The sequence below is a fragment of the Lathyrus oleraceus genome, chromosome 6 (genome assembly GCF_024323335.1).
Source record: "Lathyrus oleraceus cultivar Zhongwan6 chromosome 6, CAAS_Psat_ZW6_1.0, whole genome shotgun sequence".
NCBI classification, from domain to species: Eukaryota; Viridiplantae; Streptophyta; class Magnoliopsida; order Fabales; family Fabaceae; genus Lathyrus; species Lathyrus oleraceus.
The window spans coordinates 53882947-53892706 of record NC_066584.1 but is presented as its reverse complement, the minus strand read 5'-3'; the positions used below and the strand labels follow the sequence as shown (position 1 = coordinate 53892706).

The window sequence follows — 9760 nt, the reverse complement described above, 5'->3', positions numbered from 1 at the left end:
TACCTTTATATCTTTGAGCAAATGTTGAATAAACTTGCTAAGGAAGTCACACAATATACCCAGGTGAATTAGGGCTTCCAAGGCAAACAAGCTTTAAACTCTTGATGAATTCTTGATCAAAAATAACAAATAAAGAACATGGGGATCCATATATGATGCTTAGAACCATAGTGGACATTTCCTTGATTGATCTCTTGCATTGAGGGTCACAAACCCTATATATGAACTTGGGGAGGCACAAATGGGCACACACATTACCTACAAAAGAAACAAAACTACACTAGACATATTTCTGGTATTTTGGTTAGTAAATAAAGAAAAACAAAGTATGATACAATCAAATGTGCTTGGTGATCTCTCCCAATGCAAACCCAATTAATAAGGGGTAAGGAGGATACCAAGGTGTGATCCCAAAGCTAATGCAAATGATGAGATATCATGAGGGATCTTAGGGTCAAAATTGGGGTCTTACACCCGCATCATCATAATTATCTAATATTTTGAAGCAATCACTAGTAAATCCAACTAGAAGGACTTGTATGTTTTTTTGTATTCCTCTTGATGTCATTCTCAAATGATAATTATAAGTCTCTACTTCTTAGCACAAACTTACTATCATGCTAGTACTGCGATTCAATCTCTGATAGAGGAGGGTATAAATGTCAAGTTTTTGGTCCAACTTTATAAATTGACTCGCTTTATGGAAACTCCATAGACATGGCAGTGCAGCAGTTCAGTCTTCATATTATAGATACTTGAGGATCTTCAAAGCACCTTGTCGTAGCTGGTGAAGGAATGCCTTATATGCTTCCACATCAATCTTCTGCAAATATGAGCTTAAGGGCTGATAGTGTTCTGAATGAAAAAGCTTTTATCGGCATATCAATTATTACTACTCATATCGGTCCATTCGAATACCTTGGTTGCCAAAGACCGCATGGATATCAAAGCAGGGACGCGACAGTTTTCAAAGACGAAGAAGGTGTCGCATATCTAAAAGAGGCAATGTAATGCACATTGGACCTTTGACAAAAAATTATCTCAATGTGGTATTTGTTATGAGAAGAGTTTTCATCGGACAACATTAGCGACATCAGCAAGAACTTCGCAATTTTGTCCATAACTGTCAAACGTGACACCGTCATTATCCCTGACAGTGATGGTGAAAGAGTTCAGATGACACAAATTTGCATTCTTGTGACAGAAAATGGAACTAATGTTCATAATGTAAATCAAAGTGTGTTGAGATAATCAATTACGCTTGCAAGCTTGTTATGTCCAAAGCAGAACAACCATTATTAAAGAACTCTGAAGTCCATAAAATGGGTATTACTAGCATTGAAAAGAGTCCTCATAACCCAAATAGATTATTAACTTGAAGCTATGTTGAACTCTTGAGGGTTTGGGATTTAAGATCAATCTCAAAACATGTTGATGAAACTTCAATCAGTTCAGGTGGAGGTGTTTGGAGAGTGAAGCACCATCCCGACATTCAACGCCTTGTTTTGGCTGCATGTATGCAAAACATTTTTGCGACCGTTGGTATTAAAGGTAACAAAGCTGAGGTGTTGGAAATATACAAGGAGCATGGTTCACTTGCATATGGAGCAATAACTATTATACCCCAAAATTTGCCCTCACCTTTTTCATTTTTCATCCAACCTATGACTTAAAATTCATCTGCACTCATTCATACCTCATTCATGTGCATCATGCATTCATATGAACACCTTCTTATAACCATCATTGATTCAAAGCTCTATGGCTAACAAAAACTAGGGTTTGTTTCTAGATTAAGCCTTAGGGATGTGTCATGGCTCTTCATAGGGAATCGTTGGGGGAAAACCCTAATTTCTTGATATTTGGGACATGGATTCAAGGAGACCACATCATAACATTATTTTATGCATCAAAACCCTATTTTTGGATTTTTTTTCCTTTTGGATCTTGTGATTTACTCTTGAGCATTAATTTGATCACCCAAACCCTAATTATATGCCCATGTGTTGGGAGATTGACTGTAGAGCTTCATGCTTAGTTTGAAGACCTTGATTGGGGGGGTGCATCATGAAACCATAATCAGGGATGCTTGGTACTTGGGTGCCCTTGTGATTTCACTTTTGACCATGGGATTGACTAAAACCCTAGCTCATTGGAAGGAGGTTCTTGACCATATTGTCACACATCTTATCATGCATCGTCAATCATTAAACTTGCCTTTATGCATGAGATTCGTTCATCTAACCTACATGTCGTCTTGTTTGAGATGTCATTTGGTTCAAAGTTTAGTCATTGCATCTATTCATATGGTGTTGTCAAGATCGTCAGTCATTGGTCATTGATTCTTGGATTCTTGGTTTCATTAGCCCTTAGTTTTTGGTCATGCAAATACTTCATAGCTTTCATTGTATTGATGGTTCATATTTTGATCTTTGGTCCATTCAGGTTCATTCAAGCATGGTATGCATTCATTTTCATTGTCCATTCAAGTTTGTTAGGGTCTTAGTTCTTTTGCTTCGTTCATTGGATAATCAAGTCCACAGTCATTTATATGCAATACAATACCATATTCACTAAATACAAATCCATTCCATTGTATTCCAATTCACATTGCCATCATTTCATCACCAAAATGTCGGTGTACATACAAAAATCATATTGGCCAAAGTTTGCTATAGTTGACTTTTTGTCAACAGTTGAATTTTTGGCCAACTAGTTTACCAAAGTCATCTGACCATCCCTTGACCCCTTAAGACCTATCTTCATTCATCTTGCCATGTTTCATCACCAAAAACCATGTTTTCCATGAATTTTTCTCATGTTCATAACTTGGTCCATAACTTGGTCCATGTCCAGGTCAGACCACCAAATGGACCACCATTTGGACCAGGTCACAGACCAAGTCATGGACCACCAAATGGACCAGCCAGACCACCACTTAGATCTGCACGAAAACCTCAAACCATTTGACCATCTTTGAACCTTATTTCATTTTAAACCAAACCATTTCACCATTTTGAACCTTATTTCATTTTAAACCAAACCATTTCATCATTTTGAACCTTATTTCATTTTAAACAAAACCATTTCACCATTTTAAACATTTTCCATTAAACCATTCAAATTTCAACATTCATACACATCCAATTCCATTCAAAATACAATTTCATTACAATATCCATCTTCATTCAAACAATTACAATACAATTTCAACAATCCAAATCCATTCCAAACATGAATTATTCACAGTTCCATTCCAACAACTAATCCAATTTCCAAATATTCAATCATTACAACCACCAAGCCAACATTCATCTTCAATTCACATTCCACTATTCAAAAAATTTATTCAACCATCCAATCATTTTCATTCAACCAGATTACTAGTTTCAAGCCAATACAATCTCGATTTCAAACATAGCATTCCATGGCATATCATCCAAACACCTTCCAAATTCCACTCTTCAAGACAATTGCCAAATGCAGTCAATGAGTTCCACAAGCCAATTTCAATTACGCCCTGCAAAACGATTTCCAGTACTCATTAACTTAACCATTCCATTACACCCTGCGAAAATCAACAAGAAAATTAACAAAACAAAACGATTTCAACTTTAATTCATAACAGGGCCAAGCAACTAACAGATCCATTCACGTTACTTCATGCTACTCATTAACAGTTAACAACTAACGGATTCACTAACGTGTAGCTTCACTCCAATTTCACAATTGAACCTCTAACAAACTAATTCACGGTGTATAAACGTTTAACAGATTGCCCAAAGAAAAATCAACAGAGATTAATGGAACATAACATTTTGGAATACTATAAATTCACCATGCAACCTTCATCGAACATTCACGATTCATTTTCATCTTTCTCTAAGAATTTACCTCAAACTCACGATTTCGTTCTCACCTTTTCAATTCGCAAATCCTCTCAAAACTCACGCAATTTATCACAACAATTCATCATGGAATCAACGAACAACAACACAACTGTAACATAGAATTTAAGAAGAAGAAGCAAATCGAATCAGAGAAAGGAAAGGATTCAGTACCTGGTTGCGTCAAAACTCCAATTGGGTTAGTTTTCACGCTTCGATTTTGATTTCGATTCCGCGCACGCACAGTGATAAATTGAATTTAATGTTGATGTTGATTTCGGAGATTGATTTGATTTCAAAGTCGTGTTCTTCACATTTTTCGTCTCAATTTCGTGCTTGATGGAGAAGAAGTGAGTTTTGAAAAAATGGAGGCTTGTGTGTTACGTTTGCACCGTGTCACCTGGTTCTTGGCGCTGCATTGTTGTTTTCAGATTCGTTTAGACTCTATTCCTTGGCTTCAATCGTTTGAGGCTTGGCAGGGTTTAGGCCTGAGGTCCAACTTCTGTTATACACACCTCTCTTATTGCTTGCACCCTCCCCTCCTTCATTTTATTAATTTAATTTCAATTGGTTCATTTAATTTCTCTTAGTTATGTTTAATTGACTTTCTGATTTAATTTTCATTTCTGGTTTTTTGTACATGAACAATTAATCTTTTGTTAGCTTTTTTTTATCATGTGACCATTAGAGATAATCATTAGGTTGTGTATATGATTCAATTGATTTATGTTTCATTCTCACTGATTGTGTTGATCAAAGGTTACTTTGATCAACCAAATCTTTTACACTGCACTCAATTGTTCAAGTCTATTCAAGTGATCAAGAGACCATTTATCATTTGATAGGGCGTGTTCCTTATGTTCAACTTGTAATGGACCTCAAGAGCTCAAGACCTCAAGATTCAAATTCAAGACTTCAAAGTCAATATAAGGCATCCACATTGCAGACAGACTGGACTACAGTTCAAGCACGACAAAGGTGTATCAACACTTGTCAACCATGATTCAAACTGTGTTCCATGAGCCTTAAGCAATAAAGAAAGAGTGAGATGAAGCATTCTTATCCTTATTATTAATATCTTTGGGTACGGGACGAATGACCCAGTTGCTCAAAGTATTCACCTTTATTCATAGACTTTAGTACAATTTGAATCAAATGATTTTCAAGTCTCCTCCTACAACAAGCAACACTACATCATCAAGATCCACAGGCAAGAATCTTCTTCAACAACTTGTTAGTTATGATTAAAATTACACGTCACGAGCCTTAAGCAATAGAGAAGGGGTGAGAGAGAGCATTCTTATCCTTATCCTAAATATATTTGGGTACGGTACGAATGACCCAGTTGCTCAGAGTATTCACCTCTATTCATAGACTTTAGTGCGATTCGAATCCAGTAATTAACAAGTCTTCTTCATGCAAACACCTCAATTATTCAATGTTATTCAAGCAACTTTTTTTATCCAATCTTTTGTGTCCCATCCAGGTTAAACATTATCCTCGATCACCCTTTGGTCTAATTACCATCCTTTTAGTTCAAACATTGTCTCTAATCACTTTATTGGTTCAAACACCATTACTTTCAGTTTAAACACACTACTTCAATTACCTTCCTCGAGTTTAAACACTATTACTTCAAGTTTACCCCTATCTCCAGTTACCTTCTTTAGGTTTAAACACCAGCACATCCTCTCAGCTCAAAAACCATATTCAACTACCTTTGTTGGTTTAAACATCATTGCATTGCTTCAGTTTGAACAACTGTGCTCGGTTTAAACACCATTACCCCTGCTTTGGTTGAGCACCATTACCATTGCATTGGCATAAACCTCTTTTCATGTTTAAACATCAATCTTTTGGTTTAAACACCACTTTTTCGATTTAGACACCAACCTTTCAGTTTAAACACCACTTTTTAGGTTTAAACACCATTGGCTTGACTTAAACGCCATTTTTTCAGGTTTAAACACCACCATCCAGTTTAAACACCAACTATCTAGTTTAAACACCAACCATATGTTTTAAACATCACCATTCTATTGAAAGACCAACCATTCGGTTTAAACACCAACCATATGGTTTAAACACCACCATCTGGTTTAAACACCATTATCCTTCACCTTTTGGTTTAAACACCATGATCCAGTTCAAACACAAACCCTTAGGTTTAGACACCACTTTTAGCCCTTCCGTTGGTTTAAACATTATTCCCTTGGTTCAAACACCACATTATCATAACCTTTGGTTTAAACACTACAATCATAACTCCTTTGGTTCAAACACCACAATCTAGTCATTATCTTGTTTAAACACCACGACAGACAAATTTCCTTATACTTCAAAGTTTTCTTTTGGTTCAAACACCATCATCCGGTTCACACACCTTTTTACCCCCCGTTTACCGTGAAAATTGGTAAACAACCGTTGGTCTTCCAAATTATAGAAACTTTGGTTGCTCACAGGATCAACCATATTGATCCTAGAACATGTGTTGTTATTCTAAAATTGTGTATAAAAGATGAACACTTCGACAGTATTCTTGAGTAAGGAATGTTTGCTTAAAGCGTTTATAAGAAGATAAATGGCGGAAATGTAAGTAAAGTGTAAAACAATGCTTGATAAGTGACTGGAAATAAAGGATAATTGCTGAACAGAAAGGTGTAAATAAACTTTGATTGATATAAATATAATGGTGTTATCAAACATACATTCTCAATTATACTCGTTTGTCAACACGCTGGATACTTTGAGTAAATGTGATTGATTGTACAACAATTTGAACACCCTTAATCCTAACACTAGGACACCTATTTATACTAAATTGAAATAACCCTCGCCAATGGATCTTCTCCTAGGCACTGACACGTTACACTCGGCATGTCTGCGATTCAGGACAACATTCCACGCATCTTTTCTATCAAAAGTGGATAAGAATAAAATGTGGTTACTCTTTTTTCATTCAAATTCAAATATACGTCAAACAAACTCTTCCGTCAAAGTGATATTTTGAATTTGGGATTATTCCTAAGTTTCATATTCGTCTTCCCTTATAGAAGGCAAACTTCGACACTTCCTCACATCATGAATGCTTTGTGTCGAAATCATAGATAACTCCAAAGAGCATTCTTTTTCCTTGGTTTATCACCTCCAACTTGATGTCGAAATTCCCGCCTAACACCCCCCCCCCCCCAATCAGTTCTATATCACTTTACTCCATTTTTTCACTTTAATCAATTTCAATTTACCTTATGCTTTGGTTCAAACACCATAAACACCAAATATATCAAATCTTCTTTTCTTTGTGTGTCTTAGTTCCCCAGACTACGGAGCTCTGACTTTCTCATTGCACTGTGAGAATACGTAGGCACGAGGACTCAAATCCTATGCGAACACATTAATTAATAATTCTTCTTTCACATCACATTTATTTATTCATTCCTTTTATCCCATTGTTCACTAGTCACACTTTCGTCCACCCTTTGGTTTAAACACCATTACCCGGTTTAAACACCATTTCCATTTCTCTTTCGATTTAAACACCACCCTTATTCATTCCTTTGGTTTAAACACCATTTTCATTTACCCCCGATTTAAACATAATTTATATCTCTTGCTTCGGTTTAAACACCACTTTAACACTTATATTTCCTGTTTGGTTTAAACACCATTTCTACTTCCCAGTTGGTTTAAACACCACTCCTATTATTTCTACTCTTATAATTTCTATTACCCTTTTTTTTTATCTAAACACCTTTATCCCTTATTTTTATTTAAACACCACCTCAATCACTTTCTTTTTTTTACCTCCCACCATTAGTTCCACGAACTACATAGCTCTGATTTCCTCATTGTACTATGAGGATATGTAGGCATGAAGGTCTGAATCTTTGACGAGCACACTAATTATTAACCTTTTTTTCTCTCCTTTTGCAAGTAATTTTTATATAATAACACCTATTCGAGCAAAGAACAATTAAAATGCGTCGTGTTTATTCAAAGAAAGTTGCTACCATAAACACAAAGGCCTTAATATTACATTCAAATCATCTGCTTCATATTTTATCTGAATTATTTATCATTTCACTTCCTGAAACATGCATTTCATTAAAGGGTGCTATCAGGTACCTAGCTTCGATAATAGATTATTCCACAACCATAGACATTTTTGTGCCTCTGTTAAGAAGGTTTGAGATTGTAGATTGTGAAAGTAAAGTATCAACAACTAACTCAACAAATTAGTTAACCTCAAAACTCACTTCAAACTACTAACTGACAAGTCTCAACTCACTAACATCCTAACCTAATCAATACTAACATTCACTAACAACTCTCTAAAACTAATTTCAAACTCATTAACTGTCAATTAACAACTTATACTAACAGAGTGAACCCCCTAACTAACTTCTTCATTAAGATTAACCAACTTTAACAGTGCCCAAACTCTAACAAACATGCCCTAATTCATTATCCGATTTTGTTACAATATTTCTTCTATATAAACGGTTCATCCATTCATTCATCTTCAACCTTTAACTATTCTACAAAACAATCATCACATTCCACAATCAATCACAAATTCTCACTCTCTATGTAACTCCAATAACTCTGCACTCATCTCCTCACACTCTCACACGCAAATTCAACAACAACAAGTGCTCTCGTTCCTACAGGCTACGCAAGGAGAAGGAGAAGAATAAGATTACACTCCCATAGACAGATTCGATTTTCTTACCTATTTTAAGAACCTCTAGTGTTCTTATTTCATCTTCATCATCTTCATTTCAACAATTTCCGGGATGAATCATGATCTCGCATGTCGATTCTTGAATTATTTTCTTCTTGCTCAAATCACGTCATTGCAATGTATCATTGTTCAATCTGAACCAACCCCCTAAGGTTTGAGTTCATATTGAAGCTTCTTCTCCATTTAATTTTGATTTTTACATGTTAGGGTTCACCTCTTTTTTGTTCAGATTGGGGAATTTTACTGAGTTTTAAGGTGAATTAGTAACAGATTATGGGAGGGGACACCGAGAGGTTCATTTTGGTGGTGGTGGTGTTTGATTTGGCATCACTCCGCCACCTACGTCACGGCGGAGTACAACTCCGACGAGGGAGTCGTGGATAGATAGACGATGAAATGAAAGAAGCATACCTCTGTTTCTTATTTCATTATTGTTTAATCAAAACATTTTTTAATAAAAAGTCTTTAATTAATTTTTATTAAGCAATATTAATTGATGAATTTAGTTTTGGTTAATTAACTTGTTAATTAATTCCTCTAATTTGATTACATTTTGACTATATTAATTGGGTTAATTGGTTTATTTGATCACATTAAGTATTTTCAAATATTCTTATAACCATTTCCAATTAGTTTAATTAATTTATTTTTTGATCAATTCTTGACTTAACTCCATTACACAATTTCCCCTTATCTTAATTTAATTAATTGATCAAATTTATTTGATTAATTAATTGAATTAATGACTTTAGGTTATTAATTAGTTAATCTCTTTGGTTAATTAATTGTTAGCAATTCCTTGCTCCCTTAGGGTTTATTCAGTTATGTGATCATAAGTCCATTGATCACTTGATTGAATTAGGTCTTCGCACTGCACTGGATCTCACAAGCTCAAGACATCATCATGCAAGACCTCAAGGCTGAAGATTCTGGACATTGAGCATAACAAAAAGATTCATCTTCAACACTTGTCAAAGATATTCAGTATGATGAGGATTGTACGCCACAAGCCTTAAGTAGTAGAGAAGGGATGTGAGGGAGCATTCATATCCTCAATCTGAATATCTTTGGATACGGTACGCCTGACCCAGTTGTTCAAAGTATTCACCTCTGCTCATATACTTTAATG

General features: G+C 35.4%; 1 long non-coding RNA gene across 1 annotated transcript; it reads right to left on the bottom strand.

Annotated features, from left to right (window-relative positions):
- Window positions 1-3147: 3147 nt before the first annotated feature.
- On the bottom strand, window positions 3148-9055 carry LOC127095383 (uncharacterized). Its single transcript, XR_007792666.1, has 2 exons — window positions 4062-9055; window positions 3148-3568 (listed from the first exon to the last, which is right to left on the bottom strand). It is a non-coding gene; the product is annotated as an uncharacterized LOC127095383 (long non-coding RNA).
- Window positions 9056-9760: the final 705 nt, after the last annotated feature.